Source organism: Anser brachyrhynchus (genome assembly GCF_964034855.1).
Source record: "Anser brachyrhynchus genome assembly, chromosome: Z".
Taxonomy (NCBI): Eukaryota; Metazoa; Chordata; class Aves; order Anseriformes; family Anatidae; genus Anser; species Anser brachyrhynchus.
The window spans coordinates 34773342-34796087 of NC_137697.1; the positions used below are offsets into that span (position 1 = coordinate 34773342).

General features: G+C 35.5%; 1 long non-coding RNA gene across 1 annotated transcript in view; it reads left to right on the forward strand.

The window, feature by feature from the left end:
- LOC308185775 overlaps positions 1 to 1659 on the forward strand; it is a 39362-nt gene extending 37703 nt beyond the window's left edge. Inside the window, exon 3 of the long non-coding RNA XR_013943747.1 lies at positions 230 to 1659. This is a non-coding gene — a long non-coding RNA (uncharacterized lncRNA). The remainder of the gene's footprint in view (positions 1 to 229) is intronic.
- Positions 1660 to 22746: the final 21087 nt, after the last annotated feature.

Below are 22746 nucleotides of genomic sequence, written 5' to 3' on the forward strand. Positions count from 1 at the left end.
TTCAAATTTTTTTTTTTTTTTTTTTTGCACTTATAATGAATGGAGGTAGAGACATCTACTGGTTCAAATGAAAAAATACAGGTAGTCTTACAAGCCTGGAACTTACTTTTAGCAGTTATTAAAATCGCACTACAAACATCACATGGAAATAAGCAAATGCAAAATAGAATAGTATTGAATTTTTCCTTGTCAAAATTACTAGAATTTTCACTTTTGTTTGAATGTATAGGCTTAATCAACAAATTCACAAAATATCTAGAAGTCACGGAGATTTTTTGACCCACCTTTTAAAATAACCGAAGTTCAAGCAAGCGTTACTTCTGGTCTCAAATGGTAGGCATGTTAATTTCTTCATTTTTATTTCTCGATACAAATAACTTCCCAGAAGAAAAAAACATATATTAGTAATTTAGCGAAATTAAAGAGCTCTACACACATTCATGTTGCAAATGAATGTAAGCTGCTTCTGCCTCAGCAGTGCTCATGTTCATGCTTCTCTCATGGCCATGCCAAGGCAGACTGACTGATTAGGGTCTCACCACACACCTCTTTGTTTTCTCCCCATTGCTGTGAGAATGTCTATAATGACAAATCTTTTAAGTTGTTTGTAAGAAAAGAGCCCTTTATTTCCTGAAATGCTTGGGACTTCTGCATTATCTGATCATTGCCAGTCATCATGCTGCAAGGAAAACCTGTACTGCCAGTTGTTTTGCAAAGTGTGCGTCTATCTCCTCTTTGACTTTTCCCTACATGCCAGCTCTTAAGTGTAGTATGTAATGTGATTCCTGCAGTATATATCTGTGGGTCATTAGTGTTGAATAATCATCTTAATGAATATGACCAGATGAAAATGTAGTTTTCTATGCCATCAAATTCTCCCAGTATGTAAGACAGTTGCAGAGAAGGTGGAGGTACTATCTTCACAAGGATGGACAGGAAGCAAAAAGTACAAGTTACTTCAGGGGAAAGTCTCTCTGAATATTAGTAAAAGTGTTATCTGTAGGTTTGTGCCTGATGCGCCCCAACAATAAGCACACAGAATCGAAATCCACACAAAGGTCTTTTAATTAAATCATTAATTAAGCTTAATCAAAAAATCACAAAATTTTAGGGGTTGGAATGGACCTCAAGAGATCATTGGGTCCAACTCCCCTGCCAAAGCAGGTTCCCTAGAGCAGGTTGGTGCCAGGTAGGTGTCCAGATGGGCCTTGAATATCTCCAGAGGAGACTCCACAACCTCCCTGGGCAGCCTGTTCTGGTGCTCTATCACTCTCACCATGAAGAAGTTCTTTCACATATTGGTATAGAAGTTCCTCTGCTCCATTTTGTGGCCATTGCCCCTTGTCCTGTCCCCACAAACCATTGAAAAGAGGTTGGCCATATCCTCTTGTCTTCCACACTTAGCTATTTATAGACATTGATAAGATCCCCTCTCAGTCTTCTTTTCCCCAGGCTGAACAGACCCAAGTCTCTCAGCTTTTCCTCATACGGGAGATGCTCCAGGCCCTGTATCATCTTTGTTGCCCTCTGCTGGACTCTTTTCAGGAGACCTCTTTCTTTTTTTTTGTTTTTTTTTTTGTTTTTTTTGTTTGTTTTTGTTTTTTTTTGTACCGAAAAAGCTTAAGACTACAAAAGGTCTTTGGCGTGAAAACGATTATACAGTGGAATAGGTTGCTGTCACCTCAGACAGCTTCCCACATGGTGGGCAGGCAATTAAATCTGTATTTATGGGCTGGTAACGAATGTTTAAAAAAAGCTCGGATAAGTGTTTTCATTTTGAATAACTATTGGCAGAGCAGCTTCATTTCTATAACATTTTAGCACATACAAGGATACGTTCTGTGATTAATGATAGGTCCTTATACACATTTTGCATATGACAAATTTTGTATCACAGACTTCAGAGTTTGGCTTTTAATTCTGTAATTCTGGTTAACCTTAACGACCATCCAGAAATTCTCTTGTTTTATACCATGAAAAAAAAGTCAATGTACACTGGACCCCATATGGAGTACAGAGACAGCTATCCCCATTAGTGTTGGAGGTGAGGGAAGGAAAGGATATTGGTTTTCTTTGTTTTGCTAGGATGAAAATTGGCCAATTAAACCAAATTTTTATACTGTGTTTATACTAATTTTCACATGATTCTGGTCCAAGATAGTACCATTCATCCTAGAACTCCTTGGCACACTGTAATTTTTTTTGGAAAAAATAAAAAATGAAAAAAAATAGGTAACTATTCCTTTGTGAATTTAGAGGTACTGTCAGTTCATTTTCTAATAGCTACCACTTGGACATGCTCAAAGAAATGTAAGAGGTACAGTTTCTGTTTTACAAATCAAATGTTTCTTATCTCACATCTATCCATTGTGAAAGTTTCTTCCACTAGAAATGAGTATTTGAGAGATAGCAAATTCCTTGCTGCTTCCATTAATTTCTTAATTGTAATCTTAAGCAGTTCAGTTCAGCATCAGTCATTCATTAGCATCCTTACAGTATTGATGAAGTTTCTTTTGACTTTATCATTAGCAACAGCTTTTTTGCCATTTTTAAGGCACTGGTGACTGGTAACTTTTGGCTTCCCATCTCAAAAGTAGCTCTGGTATAACGATTGCTGACAAGATCAAATGCTGAAACTGGAACTAGGGATATATTTGCTTTTATAACCAGTCAGAGAAGCCACCAGGAATAAAAAGTACTGCTTAGGTGCTCTGTCTCAGCAAGCATATATTTATGTGATTTAGAATGAGTCTTTGAGCAGATGCACTGCAGTGCATAAAACTTATTATCTCTGAAAAATAAATAATAATAAAAAAAAATCACAAGTTTGTCTGAAATTTGATGGTGGCTATGGCAACACAGTGGACTGCACACTTTGAATGATCTGTTTCTGTCTGCTATCTTTTCCAGCTTAACAGTTGAATAATGATCCAGTTATAAACTGGACATGGGAGGAGCCAGACATTTATGACTAGGAGTTTTTGTGATGCTGCTCGATAACCAAAACTGAATCTGTTTTCTTGCACATCTGTCATCAGTTCCAGAAATTCCTGCCATATTACTCCTCTAAAACAGCCTTAGAAATGGTTAGTTTTTAATGACCAGTTTAAAAATGTGGCCAATTCAGTGAATCTTTTATGTATTTTCCTAGTTACATGAAAAGTTGCTTTATGCCCAGAAGGGTATAATATTTTATACTTTTCAGCCCTAATGAATAGTTGCTTGTTAGTAGTGAGAAATTAGAAGTTCTTATTAACTTTTTCAGTCTTCTGAAAGTCTTTAGGTAGATGCCATTTGACATAGTGTATTGATGCATCATTTTTTTCCAGAACCCCCTTCTGTTCAGTGATGAATTGGATGCATTTCCTTCACTTTGCTTCTCAGAGGTGTTTCTTAATTGACTATATAAACCTTTGTGAAAACATCAAAGATACAGGTCCTTCTTGTTTCCAGTGTTCTCCACACTTTTTTTTTTTTTTTTTCAAAACAACATTTATTTAGTTTCAAGTTTTTGCTCTTCCAATGCTCTTCACCTTTGTGGTTGCTATGTTCTAGAGTCTGAGGAATGTAGTTTTTTCCTTATATTCTAAAAGTTTATATAGAGAGGCTACTGAATTAAGCCCAGACAGAAATTCAGGGACACCACTGTAGCTTGTTTATTCTTTGTTTCGTTTCTGCTTCTAGCTATTACATTGTGTTTTATATTTGATAACATCTATTTTGATGAAATGTTCTCACATCAGTACTATTATACTACGATCAAACTGCTTCTTTACCATTTCATTAAGATATGATTTAACATATAGGTTTATATTGTATTCTTCCATAGTCAGTATAATTAGCACCAACTATGATTTCAGTGGTATAGAAGTCTTAAATCAAAACAATATAAAAGAAAGAAAAGAAAGAAAAAAATTTCTCTGAAAGTGTGCTTTTTTATTTATTTATTTTTATTTTTATACAGATGGTATAACAGATGTCTGCTGCCAATAACTTCTAAACTTGTAATTCTGCTTTGAAATTTTCTACATAAGTAGATAAATATGCAAACAGCTTTGTAATTATTTTGTACAACTTGTATTAGGAAAAGACGCTGATCTATATAGGAAAGGTGAAAGCTGCTCTATGTTTATAAACTGTTTTTGCTGCTACTTTACATCTCACTGACTAATTTAGCAGAAATAGAATCAGCTTGCATGAAACATCACTGGAAGGTTGAATGCCATGGCTGAATATTCCAGGAACATTTTCAAACTAGTCTGTCAAAGCTTTCTTTTTAAGGCTAAGGAAACAGAATGTTTTCTGTTCATTGAACAAGTTCCCCATGATGTGATTTTTGCCATCTGATGTGATGATGCAGCTCAGATTGGAGCTAGAAACTCCAAATATATTTCATTTTGTTCATTTTCATAAATGACTAGCTCTGATAAATATAGTTCAGTTTTGCACACTCTGTAGGTTGGATAAAGCTTATTTAGTATATCAGGATGGTTCTCTGTAGGCGTAAGAGTACCTATGCTAGCAGGTGGGACTTCCCACGTCTGTCCTTTTGTCACCGATGGGGATCCACCTGCCATCTGCACCCCAGCTTTACATGTCCCTGCAGCCAGGGTGGCAGCATGCTCTGAAGACATACACAAAAGTACTCTCACTTTAACAATAATTTACTAGGTTAAAATCTCAATTATTCAGCTTTTTTATAGGCTTGGGTTCTAAAGCATGATTGTGTATGAGCTTGACTTTTAAACACAAGTGGTGCTGCTGAATGTGAAGATTGATTACAGTTAGAGCTAAGTGTCAGATTTTGTAAATTTCTGCAGGATCAAAACTAAACCTTTTCTTGATAATTATTTTCTCTCTCTCTCTCTCTCTTTTTTTTTTTTTTTTTTTTTTTTTGAATTTCCTTAGTGATTTTAATAGCAAGAATGTGACTTTTGCGTTCAGGATTTACTTTCTACATGTAGGACAAATTCAACAACAAAGTGTAAGAAAAAACATCTGGGCTTGGGTATCCTGTGAGTGCATCCCTGGACAGACTACAAATGTGCTTCTTTGGTGCTTTAGGAGAAAGTACTGCTGGGAATCAGAGGAGATGATAGCATGAAGGATACAATAGTGAAGGAATGTGTGGTGAATGACTATGAAACTGGACACAAGGTATTTCTTTGCTGGAGCAAATAGAACCTGATAGAAGAATGCAAAGAGGGTAGTTGTGACATTAAAGCTATATGCTCAAAGTTAATTAATTATTAATTACCCAAACAACATTTCAAACACAATCAAACCAACAAACCAGCCACTCAGTAAATCTGTCTTCTTTTGTTGAAGCATTGCTATATTGTCTGATATTACCTGAAAGTTATTCTTAAACCAGAACTATGAGAGATATGGAAATTTTCAGTACAAATATGTCTCTTCTCATTGGACAGTACAGTGGTATAAAGTACTGCAATTTTATTTTGAAAACATTGTCATTGTCTTCAGGTAAGAAACTCCAAAGTATGCAATTGTTATTGGAGAATTTTTCCCTTTCTTCTTAGATAATATTTGTAGAGTTCATTTTTCTTTTTTATTTTTAATCATAACATTCATTTGTCATTATATACATGTACAGAAGAAAATATATTTTCAAAAAAAAAAAAGAAAAAGAGATCTAAATCTTTTCATGATATTTCCTCTTTTTCCCTCCTTTTTTTTTTTTTTTCTTTCCCCAATTATCTGCCCTTTCCCAAAATATGTTGGATATATTTCAAGTGTTTTATAAAGGAAGTATTAAGGGCATAAGGAAAGGGGATAAAAGAAAATTAAGTAATACCATTAAAAAATTCTTAGTAACTCTAGAATAAATATAAACTTTACAAATTGATACGTTTTTCAGAATCTGGCTACAATTTGCATATGAAACTGTATGTATCCATGGATACAATGACCAGAGAGGGCAACTATCTATGCAAGTAACTTGCTTTTAAAGCCAGCAAAACTAATTTATTTTTCTCTTTTTCAGAAGAACTATGCAGATAAATGTTTAGATGTTATGCTAAAGATTAAATTAGGAGAAAAGAATTCAATTTAAGCATGTTAACTTGTCAGAAAAGGCCTTTTCTTTCCTTTCTACAAAGAGAAAGTGCTGCTCTGCATTCTTATAGGATTATATGCTCAAAGAAGATATTTCTTCATATTTTTTCATGAGGAATTATTGAAACAAATTGGGAAAAAGTACAATTTCCTCTGCTATATCAGCATTCCCTTTATTAGGCAATAGTCACATGTGTTCTTATATCTGTACAACTAATCCTTGATTTTTTTTCTTAAAACATTGGTTCTGATAAAAGTGCATCCAGCTATAGATGAGTAATAAACAGAGGGAATTTAATTCTTTACAAAGACAAAAATATCGAAATCAAAATAGGTTATTGTTAGCATCATTACTTAAGACCATTTTAAACTGGAAATACTATCTCAAACACAAAGCTGCTCCACGGTGTATGTGTGTGTATATATATATATATATAACATATGAATCAGTTTTGGATTTGGGACACTGCTGGCCTAGCGCATAGCATTACTATTTCAAGTCTTTCAAAACAACAACAACAAAACTATTGAAAAAAGGGAAAAAAACTATTTAAAAAATACATTTCTTATCTTTACCACCTTGCTGCCTGGTCACATTTTAAGTGCAGTTATTTGTAATAAAAGTTGTTCTTGAAGTATACCTTACAATCTGTCAGTATTTATCTCTTAAATTTTTTGAAAACTGTATACTAGCAAATTATTTTCAAACCAAAGCAACACACAGTGTATATTTCTATTTATTGATTTTCTGTCATGCACCTAACTTATATAGTGGCATTTCTTTACATGTAATACCTTGTTAATTTCAGCAGATTTGTGATATCTCACACTACTTTATGAACTGTTTTAGTTTATGTACGTATTGCAAAACATTGTCACACTGAGATTTTTATTTTTATTTTTTGAACTATCAAGAACATTTTTGTATTTCCTTTCCAGCATGAATCTACTCTATTTTTATTTTTGTCTAAAGGGAATGTCCAGTCAGATATTTTTGATCTTCCAAGAAATCTTGTAAACCTGTGTTGTCCTTATATGTCCAAATATGTGTGTCCTTATATGTGATATGTCCAAAGACATATCCCTAATTACAAAGAGAAATAAAAGACCTTAAAATAGAGGAAGAGCTTTTTTTTTTTTTTTTTTTTTTGTGGTGATCTGTAATGTTCAGAAATTTTAAAATTAATATCCTCAGAAAGACATGGTTGTGCATGTGAGTCTAAATGTCTTTCACCAGTTTACATAAACAGGACTACAGGAGCAGAGATACACAAGCTTTTGAATTCCTCCTTGTTTCCTGACCACATGCTCAGGAAACCATCCTTATAAAGATGCAAACATCACTGCTTCTGGGGAGCTCCTGTGGCCAAGGCTCCTTGGTAGAAACTTGGATGGTGTGTGGTACCCTAGAGTTTAATACCCTCAGTTCCTCAAGGGTGAAGAAGAAATTCATTTCTAAGGGAGTAAGAGCCAGCATGACAGAGAGGAACTGAATTTAAAGGGCTCTCTGACAACCTGGGTAAATATAGGCCGTAAAAAAGAGGAAAAAAAAAAGAGAGACATTACAGGAAAAACTGCTCCAGTAGTGGGCCCTCAGAGTCAAGAAATTACACATTAGGTCTCACAATGTAAATTAATCCTGCCACTATTTATATTTTTTTCTAAGAGTAGATTAACAAGCAGTTGTGCTCAAAGATGAAAATCAGTCACTTGCTAAAATATCATTAAGAGAGAATCTTTTGGTCTGGAGACCTCCTGTATAAAATCGTGTAAATAATACTTTCCCTTGCAGATTCTGAAGGTGCAGTATGATAACAAATTTGTGGTACAGCTCCTAGAAAGGCTCGAACAGAAAGTAGATTATTTTCCCTACTTGGCTTAGAATGTTTCTTCATTTTCAGAGTAAACATTTAGTTTAACATACCGCGTCAATATTTCTGTGACATGTAACAATAGCCTTGTTACCTTTTCATGCAAAACCTGCAATGCAAGAAATTACAGTATTTTGTCTTTTTTAAATATGATGGGAGATAATTTATATTCTAAGACTTCCTTAGGTACCATCATGCTACCTATTTCCAGACATTAGATGTCCATGTTTCTTATTTTAAGTATTAGGAAGGAGAATGACAGCCAAGAATAATCAAAACTGATTATTCTGTACTTTGCTGCTGGTCTCAGTGACAGTGTGAAAATGCATAAAACTGCTTATGTTTACATACAATATACTTCAATCACAATTTCCAATTTCTCGTTTTCTTTGGAATACATTTAAAGTAGATCTGATTTGTATTGGTTTAAAATGCATGAGATGAATTGTTAACACTTTAACGAAGATATATTTTTTAAAACATCACTATGCCTAATTTATTGCCCTTCCCTTCCCTTCCCTTCCCTTCCCTTCCCTTCCCTTCCCTTCCCTTCCCTTCCCTTCCCTTCCCTTCCCATATATTGGAAAAAAAATCTTCAGAAATTTTAGGACCCTAGTATATTAAGAGTGAAATGTTTTTGGAAACACTAATTTTGATATGCTGCTATTGAAACACATTTTTGACAGAAGGCCACTTTGCAGTATGTGTGTCTCGTTTGCTTGGGGACAGGGGTGCTTGAGCAACAGTCTTGGCATAGTCCCACCTCACTGAATGTTCTGTACTTGTTGGGGCCATCATTTTCATTTGCTTGACCTGTGACCTGTTCCAGGAGAAAGGTTCCAGCTGCATAATCAAAGTCTAAAAGCACTCACAGCTCCTGGAGACTAGAAAAATCTTGAGGAGAATTGTTACTCCTCAATTGTTTTTTTTGGCAGACAGCCAGATAATTTAAGCTAATACACCTTCCAGCTGTGTTTCCATCAACAGCCTTGAGGATGCTTTGATGTGTTGGTTGTTGAAACTTTTTGGGACACCTGTAGCAGCAGGTGAGGCAAGTTTCTGTTCTCCTGTTGGCCTCTCCCACTACTCTCTGCCCTCCTTATCCAACCTGGAAATTCCCCTTCCCACAATGGTGCTGTGAGAAAGGTTACAAGAGAAAGCTTCCAACAGTGAAGTGTTCAGTATGGCCCATATCTAAAACCATTTCAGATCTGTGGCTGAGAAAATGAAGGTAAAGCCGCTCTCAGACCTAAAGTAAAGATGCTGGTTCCCTGTTCTTTTTCTTTTAACAATGATTATTTAACACTAATTTCATGTGTTTTCTCTGCATTGTTCCCAATGGTTATGTGGCAGTATAATCCTCAGAGTAACTGTATATTGTAGGTATAATTCCATACAAGGCCCAAATCAATATGAGCAGTCAGGGAGGACTTCTTGTGGAGAAAGCAGTTAATATATTTGCTACTTAGAGCAAAGAGAAAGACCTTTTGCCTTGTGAGAGCAGTGAGATGGGAGGGATCTCTTTCTAAGTGATCTTTGGGTACTTGTTATTGCAGTTTTAGAGATGTTGAGCATGCAATGCAGTGGTAACCATACCAAATGTTCCCACACTTATAGGAGTCAACTGACTGCCATGTCAGCTGATCAATAAGGAGAATATCAGGTCCCTTTTTTGGCAGCATAAGCAGCATGGCATTTCTATTTCTACTGTTTTAATGCACATGCATTTGTAGGACTATCTTCATTTTAGATGCAGTCATTTTTGTGCTTTTCTCTAGTAGAAATTGGTTTTAAATTGAGATTTGTGCCAATATGGAAAATCAGTTTAGTGTAAAAGTGCTAGACGTTCCTTAGACACCCTTGTTAGAAGAAAATATTTAGTGAAAAATAAATATTTTGAAATTTATTTTTATTTCATTATACACTGAAAACAGGGTTTACAGCATGAAGGATACCGCGTGACATAAAACAGAATAGTGTTGTTGATTTTTATTTTTTTGGTTTGGTTTGGTTTGGTTTTTCTGTGCCTGAATTAAATAAATGAATAAACATATGTATAACAAAAAGCTACTGTAGTTTGCAAATATTGGTAGATGCACAAATCTAAGGAACAAGTGATAAATTCCTTCAACAGACAAGCACAACCTAACATTTTGTACCTATATTTTAAATATTTAATTTTACATTAAATAATGCAAAATATACATAAAAATTCATTTTAAGTGCATGTATAATTTCTTACAACATAAGATTAGTAATAAGTGGTAGAATATTGGACAATACATGTATAAGAATATTTAAAAGCAACAATATGAATAGAGAACATATTTAGTTTCACAGTAAATATGCAACCTAAACAGTAATAAGAGTGGCCAAAAGCTTTAAAGAATAATGTTAAAAATGAAAAACTAGTTGGAGTACATATTATATAACACTGTATTTATATTACCAGTACTTATTATAGACTTGTTTAGAAAAATCAGAGATACTCAGGTTTTCAAAATAATTTTTTACTGATTTTAATTTTAATTAAAAAAAAATCTTTTCTCTCAGAATAGTAATAATCCTTGAGTTTACAAAAGTGCAAGAAAATTTATTTTTGTGTACTCTACATATTCCCCTGAAATCATGAACAGAAAGATTTTCGATTAAAAACTACAGAGCAATTTATAGTAGTTGAATATGCTGTAGTCAGAGAATTAAGACAGCACAAAAATATGTAGGCTTAACACTGGGTAACAGTCATAAAAATATAAAGATCATATGCTTATACCAAGAATGCCAATATCATTCTTCCTCTCTACTTTTCTAAATCTTAGGAGAAAGTAGTCACAGATCATAACAGCTAAAACTGTTTTCCTCCACTTAATATGGCAGTAATAGTTGAGACAAAAATATCCAGGGAAAGTATGCTTCAGCTCTAAGAAGGTTAGCAATAATCTTTACTTGTTGCTAGTGTATTAATTTACAGCTGAAGGAAAACACTATGAGAAGGACAAATGAAAGTTATACTTTTGCCTAGTGCTAAAAATAACTTGTACAACAACCTTATTATGAAGTTTTAAGATTGAAAAGTCATTATTTTCTATTTTATTTTATTTTTCATTTCTATAAGCACTTCATTTAAGACAAATATGAATAGAGAGTCACAGAGGTTTTACTGGTAATTATCCAACAAAAATATGGCATTGTAGGATAAGATCATAAGATAATTGAGATAATTGAGACTGACAGTGAGTTAAGGAGTCCTCTAGTCCAAACTTTTGTTCAAATTGGTTGATAGTCAGCTGAATATGAGCCAGCAGTGTGCCCAGGTGGCCAAGAAGGCCAACAGCATCCTGGCCTGTATAAGAAGCAGTGTGGCCAGCAGGGCTAGGGAAGTGATTGTGCCCCTGTACTCGGCTCTGGTGAGGCCGCACCTTGAGTACTGTGTTCAGTTTTGGGCCCCTCGCTACAGGAAGGACATGGACGTGCTCGAGCGAGTCCAGAGAAGGGCGACCAAGCTGGTGAGGGGTCTGGAGAACAAGTCTTACGAGGAGCGGCTGAGGGAGCTGGGCTTGTTCAGCCTGGAGAAGAGGAGGCTCAGGGGCGACCTTATCGCTCTCTACAGTTACCTTAAAGGAGGCTGTAAAGAGGTGGGGGTTGGTCTGTTCTCCTACGTGCCTGGTGACAGGACGAGGGGGAATGGGCGAAAGTTGCGACAGGGGAGTTTTAGGTTGGATGTTAGGAAGTACTTCTTTACCGAAAGGGTTATTAAGCATTGGAACGGGCTGCCCAGGGAGGTGGTGGAGTCACCATCCCTGGAGGTCTTTAAAAGACGTTTAGATGTAGAGCTTAGCGATATGGTTTAGTGGAGTACTTAGTGTTAGGTCGGAGGTTGGACTCGATGATCTTGAGGTTCTTCCAACCTAGAAATCTGTGATACTGTGAAATCATCTGAGGCAAATGTAGCTTAAAGCATAAACTTTAAAGCAAGTGTAGGCTTGGAAACAATTCTTTCTGTCTTCATTTTTCAGAAGAAGAAATTTCTTTCATTAGGTGTAGAAAATAGTGTAAATTAGTGTGGGGTTTTTTGTTCTTTTTTTTTCTTTTTTTTTTTTTTTCTCTCAGGACCCATATTGTAGTTAGCTACCATTTCCCCTTTTTATTCTGTTCCCCCACCTAACTGAAGCCATAGGCTGAAAATAGCTCCCTGATGGTTTCTCTATTTCTTCTTGCTAGGAATCAGCCTGTATGCCACTAGCAAAGTGGGTCACTTGTCTGCTTTTCCATTTTTTTCGTATCTTTTTGAATCTCATTCAGCATAAATATAAAGTTAATGCATTTCATTTCTATTCTCCTAAATATTTAAAAGGGGATTGAACCATTTCTTCATTTGAAGAATTAGCATAAGAAAAAAATTCATTGGTGTCCTACAAGCTGTGACAAGTTCAAAACTCCCTGTCTCTGACTCATATGACTAATACATAACTAATATTTCTCTGGGTATGATGTAGCTCTTTGTTACACTAGCAACTTGTAAAATAGTGGGTTTAAGTAGTAGTCTTGTGCTTGTGTGATAGAACAATAGAGATGGCTCTCTGTTGTTCTTGGGCTCAAGCTGAAGAATACCATAAATTGCTTAAGACTTGTTAATTTTTTTAGGTTGTCAGACATTATACTCAAGGAAATCATTTTATTGAGATGAGAGAACAGACTCTGAGAAAACCAACTTTTAATCTGAGTAAATAATTTCGAGGAATAATGCTGAGAGTAGAGAAATTGAAAACTCAAAAAAAAATACTCAAATCTTTAATGCAATCATGACTCACTCGATACAGCTTGATCTTGATTCAGTAACCAATATTGCATTAAGCTGTATGGTTTAGACTCTGCTTGTTTTGTAAGTGCAACTTTCTCAGCACTTTAATAGTGCTGCTTCTTTTAACTTCTGTTATCTTCTGCAGCTGCTTTTATTTGAATATTTCAGGATACTGACATTAGCTATTGGAGTTCCTGTGAAACAGTGTGTGTAAGAACCAATTCAAGAGCATTGTTACCCAAGAACTTGCTATTTAGCAACAATGCACAATAGCTTAAGAAATGCAGAAGAAAATTTGACTAAGTCTATTCAAAATATTAATTCTGCTATTAAAGGTGGAATTCACTGGCCATATTTACATGGATTAATGTGTTGCATGCAGCATGGACATAAATTAGCACATTGCATGGAAATCTATAGCATTTTGTCAAACTCTTGATAGAAAACTTATGTTGTTTTTTTTAGTCATAAAACAGTATTAAAATTTCACTCAGTGGGTATCACTGTTCAACAAATGAGGCAGACCATAAAAATCACATTTCAGTAGATCCCGAAAAACATATCTATGTTAAATGTGATTTTTTTTTTTTCCAAAAACTTTTCCTTCTCTGTAATGCAAATGCTTTCACTCTGATTACTAAATTTTGTAACACTGGCTCCTAATGCCCCAGTGAAATACCATTAATCTTTGTAAAGGTATTATTCAGTGCAATAATTTCCTTTTCCATTTTGTTCCACACATAAAAACAAGCACCCTTTGTCACTATGTAATTCTGGTTTTTAAAAAAAGATAGATTTCTAATTATAAGATAAATCCATCTGGCTACTGTCCTAGGTTACTCAGGAGAATATATATATATATATATATTTTTTTTTTTTTCTTCTGATATTACAATGTTAGTGTTTCAGCAACTTAGTTACCAATTTCTTTCAATACCCAATACGAATTTTCTAAAGAAATCACAAGACGAATGATCTTGTGATGAATAGTATGATATGAATAATATTTTGCAGAAAAATCAGCAATACAGAATGAGAAAAAGAGTGGAATTGGTCAAAAATCTTTCCAGCTTCTGCATTAAGAAAATTGAAAGTCAGCTTTTTCTTAATTCATACAAAAGAAGTATAAGTATACACACTCAGTTTGCATTTGAGAGACTTGGGTGGGTGTTGAATGTTAGGCAGAAAGAACAACTTGTTCAGTTATCATACAAATTGAATTTATTTTTTTTTGGTCAAAATTCTTCACAACCAGATTTTATCTGCCTATTCTATGCCTTTGTAAGAAAAAAAAAATACACCCACTCTCTGCTAAACTTTACCCAAAGTTTCTATGATATTTCCCCCACTACAAGCTCCCCTCTTCCTAGTGCTTTGTCTGTATGTTGCACTTTGTGACAAAAACATCTTTGCCTGGTAATGAACTGTAGGTAGTTAGGTAACAACACTAAACAGAGGAATATTATAAGATAGTACCTAATGTTTATTTAGGGAAAATTATGCAGGTATTACAATTTATTGTACTGGAATACATTTAGACCTATCAGTAGGGCTAAATGAAATGAGATTTTTACTATATCAGTATCCTTGGTATTTTATTTGACTTCATCTAGTAGGATGATTAAACTGCATGTCCAAACTCTAGAATATGTTGTGTTTGCATCAAAAACTGTATTTTCTTTCTCTTGCTCTCTGTCTCTTAATCCCCAGCTTCTTCTGCTTCTTCATGCTTACTCTAATCTTTTTGTTCATTGTTTTGGGGGTGTTTCCTCTATTTATTATATTTTCAGTTTCTCCTAGACTAGATTAAAAAGAAAAATCTGTGTATATGTATCAGAATCATTCTTTCAGAGTGAATGTGTTAGTAGTCTGTTATTCTTTGTAATAGAAAATATTAGTAGTCTGTTATTCTTTGGTTTGATTTTTATTTATATATTTTAAAATAAGATTATGTGTGTCCAATACTTTTACAATCTTGACACCTAAGGCTGAAACTGTAGGATTTCTCTAGGGCTTGTTTCATAAATAATCTGCTGTTCTTTTCATCTTACATATTTTGGAAAGAGATTCACATAAAAACCTGCAGAGCTGATGTCTGGGTCTTTTCAGCAGTGGGCCATTGGTGACTGGTGCCAGAGATGCCACACCTCTGAGCAGAAATGCATAGTCTTCTTGATTACCATTTATGTATTTATTTGCACAGTACTTCACATACATAATGTGTTGTACCAATGCTATAATTCTTATTAATGTTCAGTTTAAGGACATAGAGGATGATATGATATATACAAAATTTGTAAAAAAAATATGTAAGGCCTATAAGCAAACACAGAAATTATCCCTTCTTCTTCAGTTAGTATTTAACTTAAATGAATAAAACTTAATTTATGAGAGTACTCAATCATTAATACAAGACAGTTATGATGTTGTTGGTGAAAATAATATGATTCTGCAGAAATATAATTTATCAATTATCCAATGGATAGTCAATCCATAGAGTATTTTAATGGTTATTCTAAAGTCCTCTATAAATTGCATTCCTTAAAAAAATGCTTTTATATTAAAATCTATTAGGGTACATGAACCAAGTTACCTTTAAAAGGCTCATGTAACAGTTTTACAAGAAATATTAATTTAAAATCCACAGGGTACATAGAAGCATAGCGTTAATCTTTAAATTATTCTTGCTTTAAAACTATTTTTGTAAGCAACAGATACGCTGAATTACTAATAACACTGGATGATGTGCTATGCCATGTTTTTAAATGAAAAAAGTAATAAGATACAACAGAATTATTAAAATATATTTTGAATCATAATATCAATTAATTGGAGTTTGAGTAAATAAACATCCCTTTTTAGTTTTCAAAACTTGTTCTACAGGTTTGATATTTTATACCACTAGATGTCATTGTAGTTGAATGCTACCTGCAGCTTTATATTAGCTCTTTGCTGCCTTTAACCACTTGATGGCATCTTTTTTTTTCTTTCTTTTTTTTTTTTTTCCCAGTAAAGAGCTTTTTAATAAGCTGATTTACACAAAACAGATTATTTTAATGCTTCATTTAATGCTACAGTGCCTGTAAGAGTAGAAGCCTATCTTAAACTTGCAGGAAAAAAACTAACGTGGATGTCAGAATTTTAGATTTTTAATGAAGTGTGGAAAGATGAAACTCAAACGAGTCTCTGTGTACTTGCTTATTTTGTGCTTACCTAAAACAAGAAGTGTAATAAAAATTCTTTTAGTACTCTGACAGACAAAATTATGTAGGTTCTTGTACAAATATAGCCTTTCAGCATCACAAGTGTTTGTTTGATAAATCATTGAAAATTTGATTTATTGAAAGGCCTATTTATTTATTTATTTATTTATTTTTTCTGGGGTGGATCTTTTGGCCTTTTCCCCCATCACTTCTCCTCACTGTCTTCACTTCCCTGATCTGCAAGCTGAGTTGAGCTGAGCTGGCACCAACAAGCCAACCAAGGCAGCAAGACAGAAAGAAACCCCTCCCTCCCTCCTGTAGTCCTGACCATCTAGAGAGACCACCCACCCCAGTAGTAGGTGGGACAATTTGCCTCAGCTGGGTGGGTGGGTGTGCTGGTGATGCCAAATGTGAGTCACCTGCAGTGAAAGATGGTTGGCATCCTTCACATTTACAAGCAAAGCCCATCTGTGCTGAGGGCGGGGAGAAAGGCTATGCCAGCTCCTTCCTTACTCAAGAGCCAGCAAGGCTTTTTTCTTCCGTTGCCCTCATTTCCCTTCTAAACTGTGCTGTGGGCTGGTATGTTTGACTGCAGCTTAAGCCTGTGCATAGCTGGGTGGAGGTCACACAAAAGATTTCTGGGTAGCACAAAAGATCTTCCTTAGGCATCTTGCACTGCAACAGTAGTTCTGCATTTGCATTTTCTTCCCCAGAACTGGAATCTGATGGTGGCCGGGGTTCCAAAAGGAGGTGCAGGTGTGCATTGTGACTCTAGCAGGGGTGTATCAAAGGGGTGTACACTACTGATGCCTCACAGTGCAGCTCTTTCAGTATAATTTTTATTTTAGTTTCTTGTTTAAAACAATAATTCTAGTTTGTCTGGTATAAGGGCTTGATCACCTGCCCATCAAAAACAAAACAAATTCCTTTTGGCCACTGAGTAAGGTACTCTTAAAACCATGAAAAATACCTACTTCTGGAAACCAGACTTTTTTCCACCCCCCCCCCCCCCCCCCCAAAGTTAAAAACACCTTGACTTCCCTACTTCAAAGTGAAAAGAATGTGTGACCTATTTCACGGTGATTTGAGTATTACATCTTAAAGTAGAATAATTGACAAGGACACATCAGTATACTTAATCAGAGAGGTATGAATCTGTCAGGTGCATCTCTTCATCTTTGAATGAAAACATATTTGGGAATACCTGAAGAAACCTGAGGAGTATTATAAAATCTCAGTGGAACACTTTCAAGCAAAAACAAGTTTCAGTAAATTGTTTTTATTAAATAATGAAAGGTTAAAACAGAAGACTGAATCAGCAATTCAATCACTGATTGTTATAGTATTAATGACAAAACTGCAGTGACTTAGTCCATTCATATATACAAGGTTGTATGTACAGCACTTCAAATTTACAAATAATTTGACAAGAATTTGCCAATTCAAATTCAATGCCAATCTTATGTTAAATTTAGTGATTTATTTTATTTTACAATGTTTACTGTCTTCATTGTGAAGCATTTTGTACCGTAACCTCATAATATCTTCTGTGGAAATGATGATTCCTTAACTTCTCTTTCTATTTTCCATTTCTCCCTGCCTGACCCTCCAGTCCCAGCTTGCTCCCCTCCATGCTGACCTCTCAATGGTCACAGGCAACATTGCCCTTAGCAATCACCAGGAACGATGCTTCTGAACCTTCTAGTTCTTGTTCTGCTACTCCAGGTTCATCTATTGCTGTAGCACCCAAAGATGTTGTTCTCATTGTGGGAGGTGCTGTATATAGCAAAGCACTTTTGCTCTGGAGGCCAAGGTATTTCTGTTTATTTCTTTGATATTGTTTCTGGAAGAAATGCTGAATTCCCTAATAAAACTTTTGCAGGACCTGAAGACACTTGATACAGCAACCTAGGCTACAAACAAATATTTTTTTCAACTACTCCACAACTATTCTACTATCCTACCATAAAGAGAAATACAGAGGTAGTGTGTGAGGGAAAATAACAGATATATTTAGAATACAGGATTTTAAGGGATGGACTTAGACTTCCTGAACTCCAGGAAACTTAAAACTTTCCAGGAGTTTTAAGGAAATTTCCACCTGAAGGATATAATACATCATGTTACTCTTTTACTTCAGGAAACCCTTGAGTAAGCTGAATTCCCATCTACTCTGCGGGATTAGGAAGCATAAGAATAGTTAATTAAATGTGACAATGTAAAAATGACACATAGTAAATTTGTCAATAAAAATAAATACTTCATTTTTCATTAAGAGAAATTATGTTAAGAGCTGTCTGAGAAAAAGAAATCTGGATCAACCCATTGTGTAAGATATGATGCTTAAAAGTCAGAAAAATAGCTTTATTTCAGTAACTTCCTTATCTATAGTCCCTTCTTTTATTTATTATCATGCTATTTGATGTGCCCTGCGCAGGACTACAGCAAATTAGTCTTTATGAGCCCAGTGTGTTGCTCTGTTGAAGTATAGCATATAAAGCAGAGGTAAAGAGTTTTTGACTACCCTTGCTCTACTGCTATTTCATAACAAAACACCTTGAATATATCCAATCAAATTTGATTTTATGGTGTTCAAGCATGTTCGCTGTTATCACCGTGAATCCTCTCTTAATGTTGGTCATAAAATCTTAGTGGATGTTGTAACTGAGAGGTGCAGTCATGTTAAAACAGCAAAAAAAATATATTTTCCCAAACGAATAGGACACAAAAATTATTCCACTAGATTCTTAACAGTGTCAGTGATTTATAGAGATACATTTATTGCTGTAATGTAAGTTATGTGAGAATGACTGCTTATTGTTTGCCTTTCAGAGGAAAAATTGTGATAATTAGCTGCTAACTAATAATTAAGAAACTAGGGAATTAAGTTTCTCTTTAAAATATGCAGAGAGGAAAGTATAGCATTTGCATTGGTCTTTCATGTTCAGCATGACTTAAATAGTAAGTGACAACATGTTAGCCAAAAAAAAAAAAAAAAGTATATATATGCCTCCCCCCCAGTAAAAAGTTGCCATTTATTTATTCAACTCAGATGAACTCCATATATCAGAAAGTCTTTCTTAAAGAGAAGGAAGATAAACTCAGACAAGTTAAGTATCTTGCTGGGTAATTTTTTTAACACATTTGCAGAGCTCCTCTGTTTAAAGATGTTAATTCTGTTTTAAATTCAGTTAAAGCATCTTCACACAAAATCTGGATAAATAAAGCTATAGGAGACTTTAAGTATACCAGTCATTTAGAACATACATGCTTACAAAAGGGGGTTTCCTTGCTGAAATGAAAAGACTTTCTTAGGTGCATACATTGCTTGACCACATTTAGGCTTTTAGGACCAGAGTCTAAGAATGTAAGTTATACAGCCTCTGACAGAATTACTATTGTACTGTACTGACTGCCACATATGGAAGGGCTTTGTGTGGCAGTGCTGAGGAGGTTTTAGTCTAGCATGGAAGACCTGGCTTTAGAATCATAGAATGGTTTGGGTAGGAAGAGACCTTAAAGTTCACCTGGTTCCAACCTCCCACTAGACCAGGTTGCTCAAAGTCCCACCCAAAGTGGTCTTGAACACCTCCAGAAATGGGGCATCCACAGCTTCTCTGGGCAACCTGTTCCAGTGCCTCGTCACTCTTTGAGTGAAGAATATATTCCAAATATCTAATCTGATCATGACCCTCTTTTAGTTTAAAGCCACCCCTCCTGGTCCTATCACTCTGCTCCCTGACAAAGAGCCCCTCTCCAGCTTTCCTGTAGGTCCCCTTTAGGTAAAGGAAGGCTGTAATGAGGTCTTCTCAGAGCCTTCTCTTCTCCAGGCTGAGCAACCTCAACTCCCTCAGCCTGTCTTCATAGGAGAGGTGCTCCAACCCTCTGATCATCCTTGTGGTCCTCCTCTGGACCTGCTCTAAAAGGTCCGTGTCCTTCTTGTGCTGGGGAGCCCAGAGCTGAATGCAGTGCTCCAGGTAGGGTCTCATGAGAGCAGAGGGAGAGAATCACCTCCCTCGACCTGCTGGCCACACTCTTTGTGGTGCAGCCCAAGATACAGTTGGCTTTCTGGGCTGCAAGAGCACATTGCTGGTGCACGTTGAGTTTCTTGTCAACCAACGTCCCCAGGTCCTTCTCCTCAGGATTGCTCTCAATCCATTCTCTGCCTAGCCTGTATTTGTGCTGGGGATTGTCCCGGCTCAGGTGCAGGACCTTGTACTTGGCCTTGCTGAACGTCATGACATTCTCACAGGCCCATCTCTCAAGCCTGTCCAGGACCCTCTGGATGGCATCCCTTCCCTCCAACATGTCAATCACACTACTCAGTTTGGTGTCATCAGCAAACTTACTGAGGGTGCACTCAATCCCACTGTCCGTGTCACTGACAAAGATGTTAAACTGCATGGCTGCAGGTATAGATACCTGAGGACCTCTCATACCAACTCCTGGAGTGCACCTTAGAGTTTCATAATCACTTTACAGATTCTTGAGCTGGTTATATTTCATATGATTCTTTTTGCACACTGGCCTTCCAGTTTAAGGAATTTCATATGTTTGATCTGTCCCTGTCATGTGTAGATTTTTTGCCCCATAAATACATTGTGCTGTGATATTGAAAAAAGTGTTGCTTGTATGATGCTTCAAGGATGTGTGCTGAAGTTTGTTTCCATATTAGCAACTGTCAGGATATGTGAGTACATGTTTTCAAAACCAGTGACAGAATTTACCTCATGCAGACTGTTTTGAATAGTTGCTCTCATGAGGCTGGGGAAATGTCTGTTTCAATTGAGCACTTAGCTTTCTGATTCCTTAATTTAACTGCAGTGCAGGTTTTATGCATTTATAATGTAGTTAAAAATAGAGGAGCAAGAAGTAATGCTTAAGAATGATATATGCATTCAAACATTGTACTATCTCAAATGAGAACGAAAATAACACGTCAAAATACTCTTGTTGAGGATTTTTTTTTTCCGATGATGAAATATAGAGAAATGTCTTAGATTCTGAAATTATTGAAGAAGACATTAAAGAACAAGGAGACATTACACCATACAGTCATCTCTAAACACTGAATCCAACTTTAAAGATGAAAGTTTCAAGGTAATTTGATCAGTATGACCATGCACTTGATTACATGACCTTCTAACAGACAAGTATACCAAGTATACTATGGCTGCTGTGGATGTTTGAAGCATGAAGATTTTGACCTAAAATAAAGAGCATGTTTGTGACAACCACTACTCTGCCCACTTCAACTTACTGTCATTGCCCACTTTTCACTCTCTTAACAGAAGTAACTTTGTTAGCTAAGATGTTAATTCAGTGTCCTGGCTAGTTACTTCTCACCTTTATACGTGAATTGCAGTAGGTTTGTGTTGAGAAGAGATACCATACCTATAACACAGTAGGAGTAGACACTACTATGGGGGAGGCTGAGCACCAATTCTTATCTTAACATCCCATTCACTTTCAACACAGGGAAGATAAACTGTGATCATGTTTTGGATGAAACCCTCCAGCAACCCCCAGGGCAGAGAACTGGTGAAAGGGTTTGTAGAGCAAGAGTCAGCCACCTGTAGATGTGTTTCTAGGCGGAACAATTGCCTTTACAGATACTGTTACTCAACACATATTCTGCTTTCATGGGTAAAAAAAAATGTAATTTTACAGGATAATAAAAATACCATTTTAGAAACCCAGCTTGCTCACATTTCCTTAAAAATATGTGAATGAAGGGAAATTCTGAGCTAAACAAAAGGACAACCCCCACTGATATCAGCTCCAGAAGACAATAACCTGGGTTTGAATTAAAACTATTGTTATGCAAGCCCTTTTTTTTTTTTTTTGTCTGTTCAAAAATCTTGTTTTATTTTTATCATTATTTGATGTCTATCACTAGGATTGTCTGGGATATTTAATCATATTTCGTGCACAGTTGTCATGTTTATAAATATTTATGAGCAAGTTTCTGCTGTAGTTTATATTCAAGCTTGCCAGTGTCAAATTTGGGAGATGGGCCAATATGTAAACAGGTTCTTAAGTTCTGATGTTCAGTTAAGGCTAGAAAGACACTTGTGGTCCTGATTTTATTTTCACGTAAGCAGGGATTTTGATTGAACCTTAGAGAAGATTGAGGTTGAATAAAAACTAAAATGGATTATTCCTGAGAAATGTAAAAGTGTAATGGATGTGTCCAAGTTGCATGCAACTATTCAATTATTAGTTGTTTAATATGCTATTCTATTTGCTGAGAAAACTGTATTTAGCTGGCCTTTTTTAGTGGCTAAAGTAATTTACTGGCATTATTTATTTATGCTCAAGGATGACAGAATTATTCTATTAGCAATTACAAACAGAGGAGAACAATTGTTGAAAAAAAAACTCATGCTTTCTCATGAAGTTTCATAAATACTTAAGGAATGTGGCTAGTTTAATGAATGCATTATCTTTGCTTTCATTTTTTTCATTTTTTCCAGAATATAAAGTAAGAGATTTCACCCTCCACTAAATATTTTGCATGTTCAAATGTGTCGCCTCATACATAATGTACTGAGTTTCTGATTTCTTAAGGATGAGCTAAGGATTTGCTTCTTTAAGTTTTCTGAAAGCATGAACTCTGTGCATACACACAACACCTTGTGATAAGCTGGATTTATTTAATCACCTATATTCGAGTCAGCAGTTTTATGTTTCCTTAAGCTTTAGAAATTGGTTACTTCTTTTTCAGTTGCCACTAAGATTTTATTTTCAGATCATAAATATATCTCAACCTTAAGAGATTGTCATATTGTCAAAC